The 16,491-nt window shown below is 39.8% G+C and overlaps 1 pseudogene; it reads right to left on the bottom strand.

Annotated features, from left to right (window-relative positions):
• Nucleotides 1-476: 476 nt before the first annotated feature.
• On the bottom strand, nucleotides 477-16,027 carry LOC129854862 (anaphase-promoting complex subunit 4-like; annotated as a pseudogene).
• Between the last annotated feature and the right edge of the window lie 464 nt (nucleotides 16,028-16,491).

Genomic DNA, 16,491 nt, shown 5'->3' with positions numbered 1-16,491 from the left:
TACCACCAGAAAGCTAGTATCACAGTCTGATGTAGTAGGCAAGACCATACCTTCCAAGCCAGAATATTTTTAAAAATTACATTTGAACAATCTTTGTCTGAGGTTGATCCTCTTTCGGGTCGAAATTTGAAAACAAATATCCACAGGAAGTTATTATTTATCTGACTTTTTAGAGCGCCGGTCGGCATGTACACTCGGCTATTGTTTACATATTGTGCAAGTGTTTGTGTCGAGTGCGTCAGTAGATTGAAAATACAAACCGCTAGATCTATATACAGACCAGCGTTCTGAAAGTCAGGTTAATAACACTTACCCGTGGGGATTTTGTGTCATATCTCTACCCGAATAAGGACAAAATCAGCAAACAATAGGGTAGAGTAGGTTCAAAGGGAGTTTATTCAACATTGTTTACCATACATGTTAGACGAGTGGGGATGGAAATCCCACAGTCAGGGCAAGGTGTGGTCACAGAAAGGGGCAAGGTGTGGTCAAGTCTAGTGCTCCCCAAAATACATTATTTTGACTGTGCTCTAGGAATTTGTGTGAGGATCAAATCCATGTTACATTATCTATCTGGAGACCAGTCTTCACTTGCCTTACAGACATAGGAAACAACCACATCAAAACAACAACCAGAAGATTGTTTTCTTATCAAAACGTTTATTTCCACTTTGTTAGGAACTGGGATTGATTGCTGCCAAAGTATAGGGTTTGGTGTTGTCGATTGTTATATTGCCTAGATGAGGTGCTGCTATGAGAGTGAGGGCTTCCCCACACTCCAGTCGCTGCTCAGCACTTTGTCCCCCTCCCTGCCCCTTAGTCTCTCCTCCTTCAGCCTCCCCCTGGCTGGCCAGCGTCTCCTCCAGGCCATCCTGATCAGAGCTGGTGTTCTGCAACTCAGGCCACTCTTCATCCTCCACATCCATCTCAAACACACGGATGTGCCACAGGTTGGAGCTCAGCTGGGACACAGAGAACAGAAAGGAACTTCGGAACGAGTGATTCTGAACAATCTGAACCAAACTACAACAAGCCTGTTAAAGCCTTAGTAAGGGAATCCCCTTTCCATTGTCTTACCACACAGGCCACTTTCCGGATCCAATTCACAGCCCCAAACTGGGCCTTCATGTTCTTCAAGTCTCTCCACTGGTTCTCCAGTACCAGCCCATGTGCATGGATAACACCACTCTGCTGGTCTAACCTGAGAATACAGATGGAACAGTCAACAGGTGACCCATGATGACTACAGTGAAGATAAGTGAATTACAGGTTAAGGTGATAGTTGGTGTTTAGATGTACAGTTCCTTCAGAAAGTATTCACATCCCTTTATCTTTTTCACATTTTGTTTTGTTACAGCCTGAATTTTAAATAGATTAAATTGAGATTGTGTCACTGATCTACACAAAATACCCCATAATGTCAAAGTGGATTTTTTTTTGTAGAAAATGTTAGAAATCCATAGAAAATTAAAAGCTGAAATGTCTTGAGTCAATAAGTATTCAACCCCTTTGTTATGGCAACCCTAAATAAGTTCAGGAGTAAAAATGTCCTCAACAAATTGAATAATAAGTTGCAAGGACTCATGTGTGTTCAATAATAGTGGTTAACATTACTTTTGAATAACTACCCCATCTCTATACCCCACAAATACAATTATCTTTAAGGTTCCTCAATAAAGTAGTGAATTTCAAGCACAGATTTAACCACAGAGACCAGGGACGTTTTTCAATGCCTCGCAAAGAAGGGCAGCTATTGGTTAAAGAAAAATGAAAAGCTGAATATCACTTTGAGCATGGTGAAGTTATTAATTAAGCTTTGGATGGTGTATCAATACACCCAGTCACAACAATAGACAAACACAAAGTCTGCTTAAATTATTACACAAACAATTATACATTTTCATGTCTTTATTGAACACACTGTGTAAACATTCACAAAGCAGGGTGGAAAAGTATGAACCCTTGGATTTAATAACCGGTTTTGGCAGCAATAACCTCAAACAAACGTTTTCTATAGTTGCGGATCAGACCTGCACAACGGTCAGGAGGAATTTTGTAACATTCCTCTTTACAAAACTGTTTCAGTTCAGCAAATTCTTGGGATGTCTGGCGTGAACCGCTTTCTTGATATCATGCCACAGCATCTCAAATCGGGTCAGAACTTTGACTGGGCCACTCCAGAAGGCATATTTTCTTCTGTTGAAGCCATTCTGTTGTTGATTTACTTCTGTGTTTTGGGTCGTTGTCCTGTTGCCTCACCCAGCTTCTGTTGAGCTTCAATTGGTGGACAGATAGCCTTACATTCTCCTGCAAAATGTCTTGATAAACTTGGGAATTCATTTTTCTGTCAATGATAGAAACCTGTCCAGGCCCTGAGGCAGTAAAGCAGCCCCAAACCATGATGCTCCCTCCACCATACTTTCCAGTTGGGATGAGGTTTTGATGTTGGTGTGCTGTGCCTTTTTTTCTCTACACATAGTGTTGTGTGTTCCATCCAAACAACTCAACTGTAGTTTCATCTGTTCACAGAATATTTTGCCAGTAGCGCTGTGGAACATCCAGACGCTCTTTCGCAAACTTCAGACGTGCAGCAATGTTTTTCTGGGACAGCAGTGGCTTCTTCCGTGGTGTCCTCCCATGAACACCATTCTTGTTTAGTGTTTTACGTATCGTAGACTCGTCAACAGAGATGTTATCATGTTCCAGAGATTTCTGTAAGTCTTTAGCTGACACTTTAGGATTATTCTTCTGTGCTCTTGTAGTCATCTTTGCAGGACGGCCACTCCTAGGGAGAGTAGCAACAGTGGTGAACTTTCTCAATTTTTAGACAAATTGTCTTACCGTGGACTGATGAACATCAAGGCTTTTAGAGATACTTTTGTAACCCTTTCCAGCTTTATGCAAGTAAACAATTCTTAATCTTGGGTCTTTTGAAATCTCTTTTGTTTGAGGCATGGTTCACAGCAGGCAATGCTTCCTGTGAATAGCAAACTCAAATTTTGTGAGTTTTTTTAAATAGGGCAGGGCAACTCTAACCAACATCTCCAAACTCATCTCAATGATTGTACTCCAGGTTAGCTGACACCTGACTCCGTTTTGCTTTTGGAGAAGTCATTAGCCTAGGGGTTCGCATACTTTTTCCAACCTACACTTTGAATGTTTAAATGATGTGTTCAATATAGACAAGAAAAATAAAATCATTTGTGTGTTATTAGTTTAGTTTAGTTTGTCTGTTGTTGTGACTAAGATGAAGACCAGATCTAATTTGATGACCAATTTATGCAGAAATCCAGATAATTCCAAAGGGTTCACATACTTTTTCTTGCCACTGTATGTAAATTACATTTCTGTATTTCGTTTTTTCGAGAATTTTTTTAAAAATAATTATGTGGTATTGTGTGTGAGAAACTCAATTTCATCCATTTTGAATTCAGCCTGTAGCACAACAAAATGTGGAATAAGTCAAGTGATATAAATACTTTCTGATGGCACTAAGTCTTGAGTTCCAGTTTGTAATCAGGTAGAACATAATTAACGGTTTGAGATGAGGTGCAGGTTACAGTTACAAATAGATCATGAATTAGGAATATAGGGCTAGGTTTGCATGTTAGGGAAAAAGGTGTTTCAACCATACACTAAGACTTGGGTCCCCGTGGAACTCCTCCTCACAGCTGAGAGCTGAGCAGAGAGGGAGCTGGGCCAGGACACGCCCCCTGCTCTCCTCCTCCTCTAATGCTCGCAGCACCACTGTCAATGTCTCATCGTCATAGAAACGAGCATCCTGGCAACTGTACACACAGTCAGAACTTAAACACACAGACATGCAAAAAAAAAATCATGGATCTATATATAATAGTCATTAACACCAATAAAAACAACAAATAATCAATTGCAGATCATCATTAGAGCAAGTAATATGCAATGCATGTTCACATAATTTGCCTGTACAGCTAGAGGTTGCATTGTTGAGAGTGTAGGATTCTAGGAAAGAGAAAAAGACAAGTGATGCACTCACCTGACTCCTGCAGCATCATTATCAATACTGTGGTTGAGAACGTCACTCAGATCTATCGCCACGAGACCAGTGAGAACAGGTCTGTGACAACAGACATAAAAAGATAAATAATCAGTGAAACAAAAAAAGCACATGCTCAGTCATCGACAAAGACCTAGTAAATTTGGATTGAACCAGATTAAAATAGGGTGCAGTGCTGTAATGTACTCGTATGGGTTAGTACCCTTCTGCAGTCGATAAATCTTGCAGGGTGAAATCTCTGGCATGCAGAACACTACATATCGGTCTTCTTATCATTGTATCTGGACACCAATAATCATGCTAATAACCTTGGCAATATACATTATCTCCATTATCATCTTGAGGAGAGTGTTTTGGTAAAATGAGAAATGACAAGATGTTTGTGTCTTTCAATGACAGAAGTACAGTTCCTGATCTGAAAAGATCGAAACAATAAAATGAAACAAATAAAACATACCACAATTTATAAACACAATTTATTCACTAAAATTGTTATCTGGCACAGTGTAGAGAGGCAAACAAACAGCCTGTTTCACAGATTTTCCAATGACCTCCTACAAACAAAGGCAAATCAGTATCACCATAGCTCATGTCATAACTCAAATTCATATGCCTTCGTTTGGATGTAATCTCTCCAGACTGCTGTCTAGTCATGCAAAACCAATTGAATTAGAATGATACAATAGTGAATTAGAATGATAAAACATAAGACGAAGTGTTCCTTGGGTATGTGGCGTTGTATGGCTTGTTAATGCAATGAAATCATATTACCACAGAAAGAAAGGCTGGGAAGGAGAATATAGAAGAGAACTGAGGGGAATGGACAAGGCAACTAAAATAATGTGTGAGAAGGAGGGAGAGAGAGAGAGAGAGAGAGAGACTGCAAGATGACAAAACTCCTGTGGTGAGTTAGTCAGATTTATAGCTGCCTGGAATTCCTAGCAGAAGCCTCATGAATGCATGACCAAAGTTCTACAGAAGCCCTGAAGCCCAAGGCAAAGAAAATTAAAAAAAGTAGACTCTTGGAATTCTCGTTTGAATTATTATTATTATTATTATTTTTTTTTTACCTTAGATGTTCAAATGACTTAATATCTCATTTGAACAACTTAGCTTGTTTGAATGACTTAATTGTTCTTTTGTCTAATTAAGCCTAATTTTTTATGCAGCTTGTCAGACCGTGTAATGCTTGCTGCAGCCATTCATTCACTGATTCCATCCATTGATATGATTGTTCATTGACAGTTCTTTGATAGCTTAAAGCATGGCTGCTTCTGAATACCAGAGCATGTAAGTGGGGTGAGTGTGGAGTGAGGAGCAGAGCGTAATTTCTCTCTGCTACTGCTCAGACACAAGGTCTGGGCATCCTCTGCCTAGCGTATTTTTTTCCCTTTATCATTATTCTCTTAATTAGGCCTATTCGGTTGTAATTATTTAACCTACCCCACCCACAGTACCCTATATCTAGTTTATATTCTACTTTCTAACATTATGAAATGTAGTTTCAATTTTTGAAGCACTTCAAATATATTAACAGACTATTAACACATGTTTTAACATGCACATGTGCATTGAGTGTGGAAAATGCGCTCCACAAATTAAACCTGATTATTATTAGTAGTATAATAAAAAAAGAAAAATACACATGTAAAAGCTTAATTACAAAGGAATATCAGTGGGAATATAGCCATAGTATCAACAAGAGAAAGGAGAATGGTGTAACGGTCGTCGTAATGTGGAAGAGAGGAGGACCAAATCGCAGCGTGGTATGTATCCATATTTATTTGAATACTCTTCAATACGAACAAAACAATAAACAGAACGAAACCAACGACGCTACAGTCCTGAACATGTGAACATAGAAAAAACAAAATGAACTCACGAACAGGAACAATCACCCACAAACAAACAGTGAAAACAGCCTTCCTTAATATGGTTCCCAATCAGAGACAATGTAAAACACCTGCCTCTGATTGAGAACCATATCAGGCCAATAAGACACACCTAAACCAATGAAGATCTGTGAAGTTATTTGGATGTTTACGAATTATCTTTGAAAGACAGGGTTCTGAAAAAGGGACGTTTCTTTTTTGCTGAGTTTATATACAAAATAATACATGAGCAAATCAGCCTGAATTTAAGGACACACAACTGCAACGTGTTGACTACTAATTAATTCGCTCATTGCATCAAGTAGCGGGAGGTACGTGGGTAAAATCACTGGAGAAACCAAGCAAAGCCAGTAAAAAAGTCATATTACAACCTATTTGCCTTGTTTGCTCTATAACACATTCGTTCACACGTCACCGTTATATACAATAAGGCTGTCACAAAAAGACACCAGGCACACAGTGGCAGAATAAATTCAACTACACATTTGTTTGTTTCATCACAAAACCAGAGAGCAACATCTGTCGGAAGTCCACAAAGCAAATATTGCATGTAAAAAACAGTTATGTGACCTGCAACATGGTCAAGCAAGTTAATGTTTGACAGTTTACTAAACAACTACTTACTGCAAGTCAGCACAAAGACAACAGGAGCACTACCTCTGCTATTCCAGCACCATTTCAACTTCATCGTTTAAACATCATCAAATCAACAAGGCTATATATGTTTAGTTTAATACACTGAAAACAAATTTAAAGATACCAAAAATTATTTAGTCCAATAAATATAATGTGGGTGTCCATGGTACTGATATCTGTGTGTGTGTGTGTGTGTGTGTGTGTGTGTGTGTGTGTGTGTGTGTGTGTGTGTGTGTGTGTGTGTGTGTGTGTGTGTGTGTGTGTGTGTGTGTGTGTGTGTGTGTGTGTGCTTGCGTCCACGTGCAAGTAAAAAATGTTTTACTCTATTTGTAGACTAGTTGAACACCAATGCCATTCTCTTCTCTTTCATGTTGGCAAAACGGTTTATGGCTCTGTACGCTTTTAGTTTTTGCTTTCATAGGCTACCTAGCTAAAATGCTATCTCCCTCGCATGGGCGACAATGAACCAGCTAAGTTAACTAGCTAGTTAACGTGAGCCTACATCTAGGCTACATATTGAATTTCAATCATCTCAGGCCAGTGGCACAATATATTCATTTAGATCAGAATCATCATCATAATTATTGGCCTGCAGAGCATTATGTCAAAACCACAAGTCCAAATGTCCATCAAATATTTTTACATTTACATTTTAGTCATTTAGCAGATGCTCTTATCCAGAGAAAATTACATTAGCAATTAGAGTTAAGTGTCTTGCTCAAGCGCATATAAACAGATATGGCTCGGGGATTCTAACCAGTAATCTTTTGGTTACTGGCCCAACACTCTTAAATGCTAGGCTACCTGCAACGCCACCCATGGTTTAGGAAAGGGACGATTTAGCAAGTGTTAGGATTTATGTTTATGCACTATAGCCCGCTACCATATTGTTTGAAGATGAATATTGTTTTGTTACACACACACACAAACAATACAGATGTGTAGGTGTGTAAAGACTGATCAACATAGAGGGACAGGCTATACAGGCTGTGGTCAATCTGGAGAGGGGAGGGGTGCATATCTCTAAGCCAACCAGGGAGGGTAGGGCACTGGACAATACCATATTAGGAACTGTTTGAGTGTAGAATCGACGGAGACACAAGACGGATCTAATCTACCCAACAACCAGATGCGGACAGAGGAGAGCATTAAGGGACTTGGACAAGTCCGAGTGGGCTGAGCAAAGTTTAAACCGCGCTCAGCCTCTACTATGACAGGCCAACGGACGGGTTGGAACTAAAGCTACCATAGTATAAAAACTGTTGCATGAGCACATTCCACAGTTCTCTGTTTTACCTTGCGCGGTGATACAGCGAACCCGTATATACGAAAATTGCATTTACCATTTATCGCTTGAGTTTAATTAAAATACGTAAAGTATATTCGGTGACTCTGAATCACATTTTGTCTTGATACCAGATTTGAACTGACGCAAATCTCTTTCACAAGCTAGCTACTTTAGGACATCAACACAAGCAGACAAGAAACACATGTTTTTCTGACAATGATGATGTTTTGCTTAGGATGTGATTTGATTGGGGTGAAGACAAATCCAAACTGCGTCAGGAAAACAATCAAATGCTACCGCGGCAACATGTCATACTCTTTTGTTCCAGACAGCATCAGATACATGAGCTGCACATACTGAGAGAGAGGGGCGCTGTTTCTTTCACCCGGTTGATTTCTCTGGTGAGATTCAGCCACTTGCGAATTGATGAAAAATTATGAAAACACAGAGACGAAAGACACATCATTTTGATTTTTTTTATTGGTCAGATATTTTTGGGGAAGTCTGGCTTCCCTTACAATCCATGCATACACACTGATTGCATCTGAAGGCAACTGAATGATCAGACATTCTATAAGAGACTCACTATAAACCCCACAAAACAGTTTTTGGCTGTAATCGTACAGGCTGTCGCCGAAGACATGCGCAAGTGTAACAACACCAAAAGAGAACAGATGCTCTAGGCTGGTTATATGCAGTCCCCAAAATACTGGTTAATTATCTAAATCCCCAAAGGCAATGGACGAATCTTCTTTGCGATATCAGAGCAAATTTGGATGAAAACTTAACTGACTTTTTATTTAAAGTCAGCTAAGAACAAATTCATATTTTCAATGACGGCCTAGTAGTTTAACTGCCTTATTCAGGGGAAGAATGACAGATTAGTCCCTTGTCAGGGGGAGTCGAACTTGCAACTTTTCGGTTCCTAGTCCAACGCTCTTACCACTAGGCTACGCTGCCGCTCCAGCTTCAAATGCCCTTGTTAAATATGCAACATATGTATTGTGACACACTGTTTACCAAAAACCCACAATTAGATATTAGTTCAACTCCTTCCCGCTAATAATAACTACTCCACACATCATTATTGTCCAAATAGGTGACTCCTGTTTTCTTGAAGTGTTTGAAATAGCCTAATTTGTCTGCGTCAGACTGCGCAGAATAGTAAGGTAGTAGTCGTTTATTATTATTAATGCTACTACTGCATGAGGCGTAACTTCACTTCCACGTTGGTTCAACATACATTTCACTGAAATGACAAGGAAACACTGTTGATTCAACCAGTGTATACCCAGTGGGCTGCCACAGCAAGTTGATCCCTGCTATGCAAGGATTTTATTTTGCAACCCATCCACCAAATCCATCCATTACGCACGGTTCTCCCTCTCAAGCGTTCCTTCTCAAAATGCTTTCAAATCAATATTTTTTTGCTTTATCATCAAATTAATGGGTTGTTGTCGTCAGTGCTATTGGAAATCGGATAGCTTCCTTATGTTTCAGTAAACCATTAGCCAACACGTCAAAGATTAAACGTAGTGATTAAATGTATTTCCTTCCTGTTATTGTGAACTGTAGGCTATAAGAAGTTAAACCTTTCGATTGAAGGCATTTCACAAACCTTTTTTTTTTATATAGGCGATTCATGTTTGGCTAATAAAAGGATGTTGTTCGTTGCATAAACCAGCCTATTATCTCTGAAGTTCATTCATTTATTGGTGATGGATACTTTAACTGTACATTTAGGCTAATGTTAGAGCTCACATAGGCTACTTCTCTACCAGAGCCCGTGAGATAACTGGTCGACCGGTAAGTGCGGTCTGAGCGGTTCCCTTTTGATATCATGTTACCTCCCTACATTGATTATATTGATGAAAAACCGCTGTTAACCTCATGCCGCACACATTTCATTTGACATTTCATTCTAGCTCACAATCAACGACGACTATTTACTGTAATCCCTCCAACAGTGGCGAAGTGTAGGCCTATGACTATGTAGCCTTGTGACACTGTCCTACTGAACTCTGTCGAAATGTCACACGGGCGGCTTCATCTCAAAGTATTTAAAAATGGTTGGCGTTTCAAATATATTCTATTCTCCTTTCTCTTGTTTATATTATGACTATATTCTCACTAATATTACTTTATGTAAGTAAGCTTTAACATGTGTATTCTTCTGTCTTTATAATAATACTATTTAATTTGTAGAGCGCATTTCACACGCGTAATGCACATGTGAAGCTTGTTGGTGCTTGTTGCTGTGCGCAAATCATCTGACCGCTGCAGTTTGAAATGATTTATTCCCTTTTATTTATGGAAAGAAGCTGATACTTGTTTTTATTATTTACAATTAATACATTTATGACATTTTAGCTTAATACGTTTTTTTTTTTACAGTATGGTGTTTCTATTCCAAGGAAAACAAAAATACATTTTACAGTAGCCTATGTATTGCCTACCCAAAACATCCGTTAATACATTTGAAGTCCTTCAAAATATAAACTACATACCATGTTAGAAAGTAGAATATTAACTAGATATAGGCTACTGTGGGTGGGGTAGGTTAAATAATTACAACCGAATAGGCCTAATTAAAAGAATAATGATAAAATAAATTCTATGCAAAGCATGCCTTGTGGCTGAGCAGTACCAGAACAAAAGTGGAGTGGGAGAGATTTTTTTATCTGCTCGAATTACGCTCTGCTAGTCGTGTCCCACTCGCCCACTTACATGCTCTGGGATTCAAAAGCAGCCGTGCTTTAGGCTCAATTCATTAATGTGTGTGTGTGTGTGTTTTAGACTTACTGCAGGTTTCTGTAGGCACAACTCAGTCACCCCCTGCATCATCCTCTTCACAAAGTATAAGGACTTCTGAGGGTAGGAAGGGAAGAGGAGCGGGCTCTCTGGATGAACCAATCAATCAGGAAAAATTTCACTTCAGTAAGGCAATCAGTCACAGTAAGGCAATCCATCTAATTACAACATGGAAATAACCACGCACTTCTTGCCTAGTTATATCTGAGATAAAGGCTTTATTTCACCTTTCAAGTGTGTGCTCTCCTGCAGAAACTTCAGCCATTGGTTCCCCTTGATGTTGGGCAGAGATACTAGATCCTCATCCTTCAGGTACTGCAACAAAAAAAGGACACAAAGTGTGTCAGCGAACACTGATCACAGACAAACTAAAATATACATACAGACAGACAACGCTTGTCCCTCACCTGGTCGACCCGCTCCACATTGAAGTACTTCCCTTTCCGGTCAAAGAGCTCTTTCGTTCTGTCACAGGAGAGGGTGTCATTGGCTAGTTTGTGAAAAGCTGTGGAAATTAAAGTGCTATTCTACTTATCCAATCTATTTTACCTCACTGAAGTGCTCTCACCTTATTGAGTTCTGGAGGGACGTGGTCCTCTGACATCCTATGCATAGCTGCAGGAAAATAAACATGTACAGTGCCTTCAGAAAGCATACATATCCCTTGACTTATTCCACATTGTTGTTACAGCCTGAATTAAAAAATGATTAAATATATTTTCTTCCTCACCCATCTACACACAATACCCCATAATGACAAAGTGAAAACATGGTTTTATAAATGCTTCCAAATTTATCAAATGAAATACAAAGTATTCACACCCCTGAGTCAATACTTTGTAGAAACACCTTTGGCAGAGATTACAGCTGTGAGTCTTTCTGGGTAAGTCTCTAAGAGCTTTGCACACCTGGATTGTACAATATTTGCACATTATTCCTTTAAAAATTCTTCAAGCTCTGTCAAGTTGGTTGTTGCATTTCTTTGCCATATTTTTTACAGTTTTACGTTAGTGCCTTATTGCAAACATGATGCATTTTTGGGAATATTTTTATTCTGTACAGGCTTCCTACTTTTCACTCTGTTCTTTAGGTTAGTATTGTGGTGTAAATACAATGTTGCTGATCCAACGTCAATTTTCTCCTATCACAGCCAGCAAACTGTTTTAAAGACATCATTGGCCTCATGGTGATATTCGTGAGCAGTTTCCTTCCTCTCCGGCAACTGAGTTAGGAAGGACACCTGTATCTTTATAGTGACTGGGTGTATTGATACACCATCCAAATAATTAATAACTTCACCATGCTCAAAGGAATATTCAATGTCTGCTATTTTCATTTTTACCCATTTACCCTCTTTGCGAGGCATTGGAAAACCTCCCTGGTCTTTGTGGTTGAAATGAACTGCTCGACTGAGGAACCTTACAGATAATTGTATGTGTTGGGTACAGAGATAAGGTAGTCATTCAAAAATAATGTTAAACTATTATTGCACACAGAGTCCATGCATCTTATTATGTGACATGCTCAGCAAGTTTTTACTCCTGAACTTATTTAGGCTTACCATAACAAAGGGGCTGAATACTTATTTACTCCGTTTATCATTTTTTATGAATTTGTACAAATTTGTGAAAACATATTTCCACTTTGGCATTATGGGGTATTGTGCGTGTAGGCCAGTGACACAAAATCTACATTTAAAAGATGTTTAATTCAGGCTGTAACAACAAAATGTGGAAAAAGGGGTGTGAATACTTCCTGAAGGTACTGTATTAAAACACTTGCATTTAATAACCAATTCTATTTTTTATATACTAAATGTACCATCAGTCACTAAATGGTGCTATATCTCAAGAGGTCTTACCTACATACAGCCATCGGAAAAAAGCTTTGAAGTTCTTCATGCTCTTGTCAATCACTCTGAGTAAGAGAGACAGTGAGGGTTGACATGAGGACGAGAGATTTAACAAACACCAGGAATGAAGTCAATTCCATTTGGAATTATTTCCATTAAATTATAAAAAATGTGTTGTTATGAGAACAAAAGACTAATCTAATAGCATATCAATAAGCATGCAAACTCACTGTAGAAGTTTGTTGGCTTTCAAAGTGAATGAACCCACAGCTGTAATGGGATCTATAACAAAACATAAATATTCACATAACTCTCATTTGAAATAAAATCCAGCTCACAAGCTTCAAACAAATGGTCCAGTTATGCAAATGATCAATGAGTGTCAGCCCTGATCCTATCACAGACTAATTAATTGTGCAATTACATCCACTTGAATCTTCTTTTTCTCAGAAAATATACCACAGTCACAGTTTAAGCAGGATCTAAGCACTGTGCCCCCTATAGCTGCTGAGTCCAGGCATAGAGGCTGGAACTTCTGTTTCCATAGAGACATCCCCTACACCTCACTGAGGTGGTGGTACAACAGAGCCTCTGAACCACTGGAGAAAGAAGAGGAAAAGAGAGGGGATGATTGGCATCAGATGCAATTTCTTGACATTTGCATTGTATGGTCCACAAAAGGGCATTATGGGTCAGGATAAGAGAAGAGATAATTATTCATGTCAACTGAGTTGCAACCTCTGTAGGTGGCTGATCACCAGCTTCTGAATGCTGGAGTAAGAGGTTTCTATAGATTAGCCCAGTTTCTTCAGCCACTATGAAACAAACAAATCACATCAGTCTTACAAAGTTACAAAATTACCAACATACTCAAACTTTATTATTCAGCTCACCTTGACGGTCAGCTGATTCATGAGGAGAGCCTGTAGTTCTGGGCTGATTAAAAATAGAGAATTTAGTTAGTCTGCACATAAAAAACCTTAGACAGCTGCTATATCAGTCTTTTCAATGTCAGATGAGGTTTATGATGTCCTGCAGTGGCACCTACAGGACACTTTGAATCATTACATCTCAAATGTTTGACATATTTTTGCATTAGTGCTCACAGCTCAACTACATGATCTATTACTTATTATAAACCAGGTGGTTTGAGCCCTGAATGCTGATTGGCTGAAAGCCATGGTATATCAGACCGTATACCACGGATATTACACAAAAATTGCTTGTCTAATGTTCTAATGAGGTTGCTAACCAGTTTATAATAGCAATAAGTGACCTCGGGGGTTTGTGGTATATGGCCAATATACCACGTCTAAGGGCTGTATCCAGGCACTCTGCATTTCATTGGGCATAAGAACAGCCCTTAGCCGTGGTATATTGGCCATATTGGCCTGAGCGGAAGTGCTATTACTTAGGTAGAAAGCATGTTCTGTGGAGGACAGGGTAGCGTACAAGTCATTGGATACTTTTCTCACCTTTATCGTCCCCATAGTAGAAGCTCCAGAAACTCATCCTGGACTTGTGTGCTGGTGTTCCTCTCCTAAAAATGGGAATTGGTTCAGATCATGCCTTTTAGGGGTGCTGTCATTATTGGAAAATGGGCTGAGGCAGACTGAACTAACAGTGACCACTGACCTGAACGAACTTAGTGAGCCGAAGGTCCATCAGCATGAGGATATCCTCCCAAGTCTCACACATACTGGTGAGAGAGAGAGACGCAGGTACTGAAGGAAAGATATAAAGAGAGACAGAAGAAGTTGGATCGAGAGAGAAAGACCAATGGGCAGACTAGTCTGATGAATGCCCTCATATCTCTATGGAAATATGAACTATGAGGAGACATCTTGCCATATTCGTTACATAAGGAGGGCACTGACCTGCAGCAGAGTGGAGATGTGGGTGAACTTGTGTGCCATCCTGGTGACCTCAGGGAGACAGTGGGACAGCAGCCCTGTGTCGAGCTGGAGGACACAACAAGCATACATAGTGAAAGAGCTCAAATAAGATAAGAATATATAATTAACAAAAATATGAACGCAACATGCAACAATTTCAGAGATTTCACTGAGTTACAGTTCATATAAGGAAATCAGTCAATTGACATAAATTCATTAGACCTTGATCTATGGATTTCACACGACTGGGCAGGGGCGCAGCCATGGGTGGGCCTGGGAAGACAAAGGCCCACCCACTGGGGAGCCAGGCCCAGCCAATCAGAATAAGTTTTTCCCCACAAAAGGGCTTTATTACAGACAGAAATACTCCTCAGTTCCATCAGCTGTCCGGATGGCTGGTCAGACGATCCCGCACATGAAGAAGTCGAATGTGGAGGTCCTGGGCTAGCATGGTTACACGTGATCTGCGCTTATGAAGCCGGTTGGATGTACTGCCAAATTCTCTAAAACGACAGTGGAGGTGACTTATGGTAGAGAAATTAACATTCAATTATCTCCCAACAGCTATGGTGGACATTCCTGCAGTCAGCATGATAATTGCACGCTCTCTCAAAACTTGAGACATCTGTGGCATTGTGTTCTGTCGCTGAAGATACATAAACATACCGGAATATCTTTGATGTAGTACTGTAGCTAAGAATAAACATGTCTTCAGTAGGGGGCAGATGCAGCAAAACAAGCTAAATGCTGTAAAGTATGTGTTAACACAAGAACCAAGAGTTCTCCAAAATATTCTACTTGAATAAATGACAAACGATTGATTCGTCAGTAACATTATAAAGACACGTTTACCTCTTGGGAAGAGTTGGCAACTTGGGAAGAAAAAGGTTGGACTCGTCTTCAGAGGTGTCGAATGAGTTGAGGACACTGAAAGACACAAAGTTTATATTTCACTACACAGTTCAGACACACTCAAAAGTATCTAGTGTAACCACTCCTCCCCCCTGTAGACCTGCTCTCCTCCAGCACCTCCATCAAGCACATGCAGAGCACAGGGTTCTCTACTGGGAACAGGTGAAGGATCTCTGCATCACACAGCACCACCAGCTTAAGTGTCCCCGAGGCTAAAGGCCAGGACTGAACACAAAACAGAGGCATTAGATAAGCAGTGAACAAATGCAGAGGCTGACACACTGTGCTGTCGTAAATGTGTTGTGTTGAGTGTGTGAAGGTTTATTGTTGTAATAGTGGTAATGTAACAGAACTTATATGCTTCCAATGTGATAAGTAACTTGAGACATTCAGGTCTATCTCTTGCCATCAGGTCTCCAAGCAAGCGCAGCGATCTCCTTTCCGGTATTCTCATTGGATGGCAAACTCCAAACACGCTGGAAATCTGCAAGGCGATGCAGTAGCAGCTACAACACAAACATAGATTGACACACAGATGACTCCCATAATAAGCTGATGTGGTCTGGTATTGATCTGGGTATGAAAGTGTGGGTGTGTTTCTCTCCTTACCTAGCCAGTAGTGTTTGCGAGGGCAATGAGAAACCATGCCATACACAGAACTGGGTTTGGGAGCTGCTTCTCCCCCACTTGACGAAAGGCAGGCATTATTGTGTATCTGAAAATAGAATACAGCAGCATTAACAAGATCATGCCAGGGGGCACAGTTTTGCTGCACTTTTTATTAAATAAATAGTTATCTAAATGTGTCAATGACAGTGGCTGAGGGAGTTTGGAAATAATCTCTAATAGCCCAGACCAGAGGCTGGCAGTGACACCTATCCAATAATCTGGTCCCCAGGTTAATTGCTCATACACGGAAGTATCAGGGGAACGAGATCAAAGATGATCTACTATAATAATGAGAGGATGTGCTTCTACCCCTCTGACGAGACTAGCCCGATGAGATTGAGACAGGTACAGAACAAAAACACAACAGTAGAAAACACCTTTATCACTGTTAGTCTACATAGATTGCCAACATGTGCAAGCTATGCTAGCCAGTGACAAGAAGCAACATTGTAATAATTATTAAAATGTTAGCTAGTTAGTTGACGTTTAATTTATCAACA

Source organism: Salvelinus fontinalis, chromosome 5 (genome assembly GCF_029448725.1).
Source record: "Salvelinus fontinalis isolate EN_2023a chromosome 5, ASM2944872v1, whole genome shotgun sequence".
Classification (NCBI taxonomy): domain Eukaryota; kingdom Metazoa; phylum Chordata; class Actinopteri; order Salmoniformes; family Salmonidae; genus Salvelinus; species Salvelinus fontinalis.
This window is presented reverse-complemented; position numbering and strand designations above follow the sequence as displayed.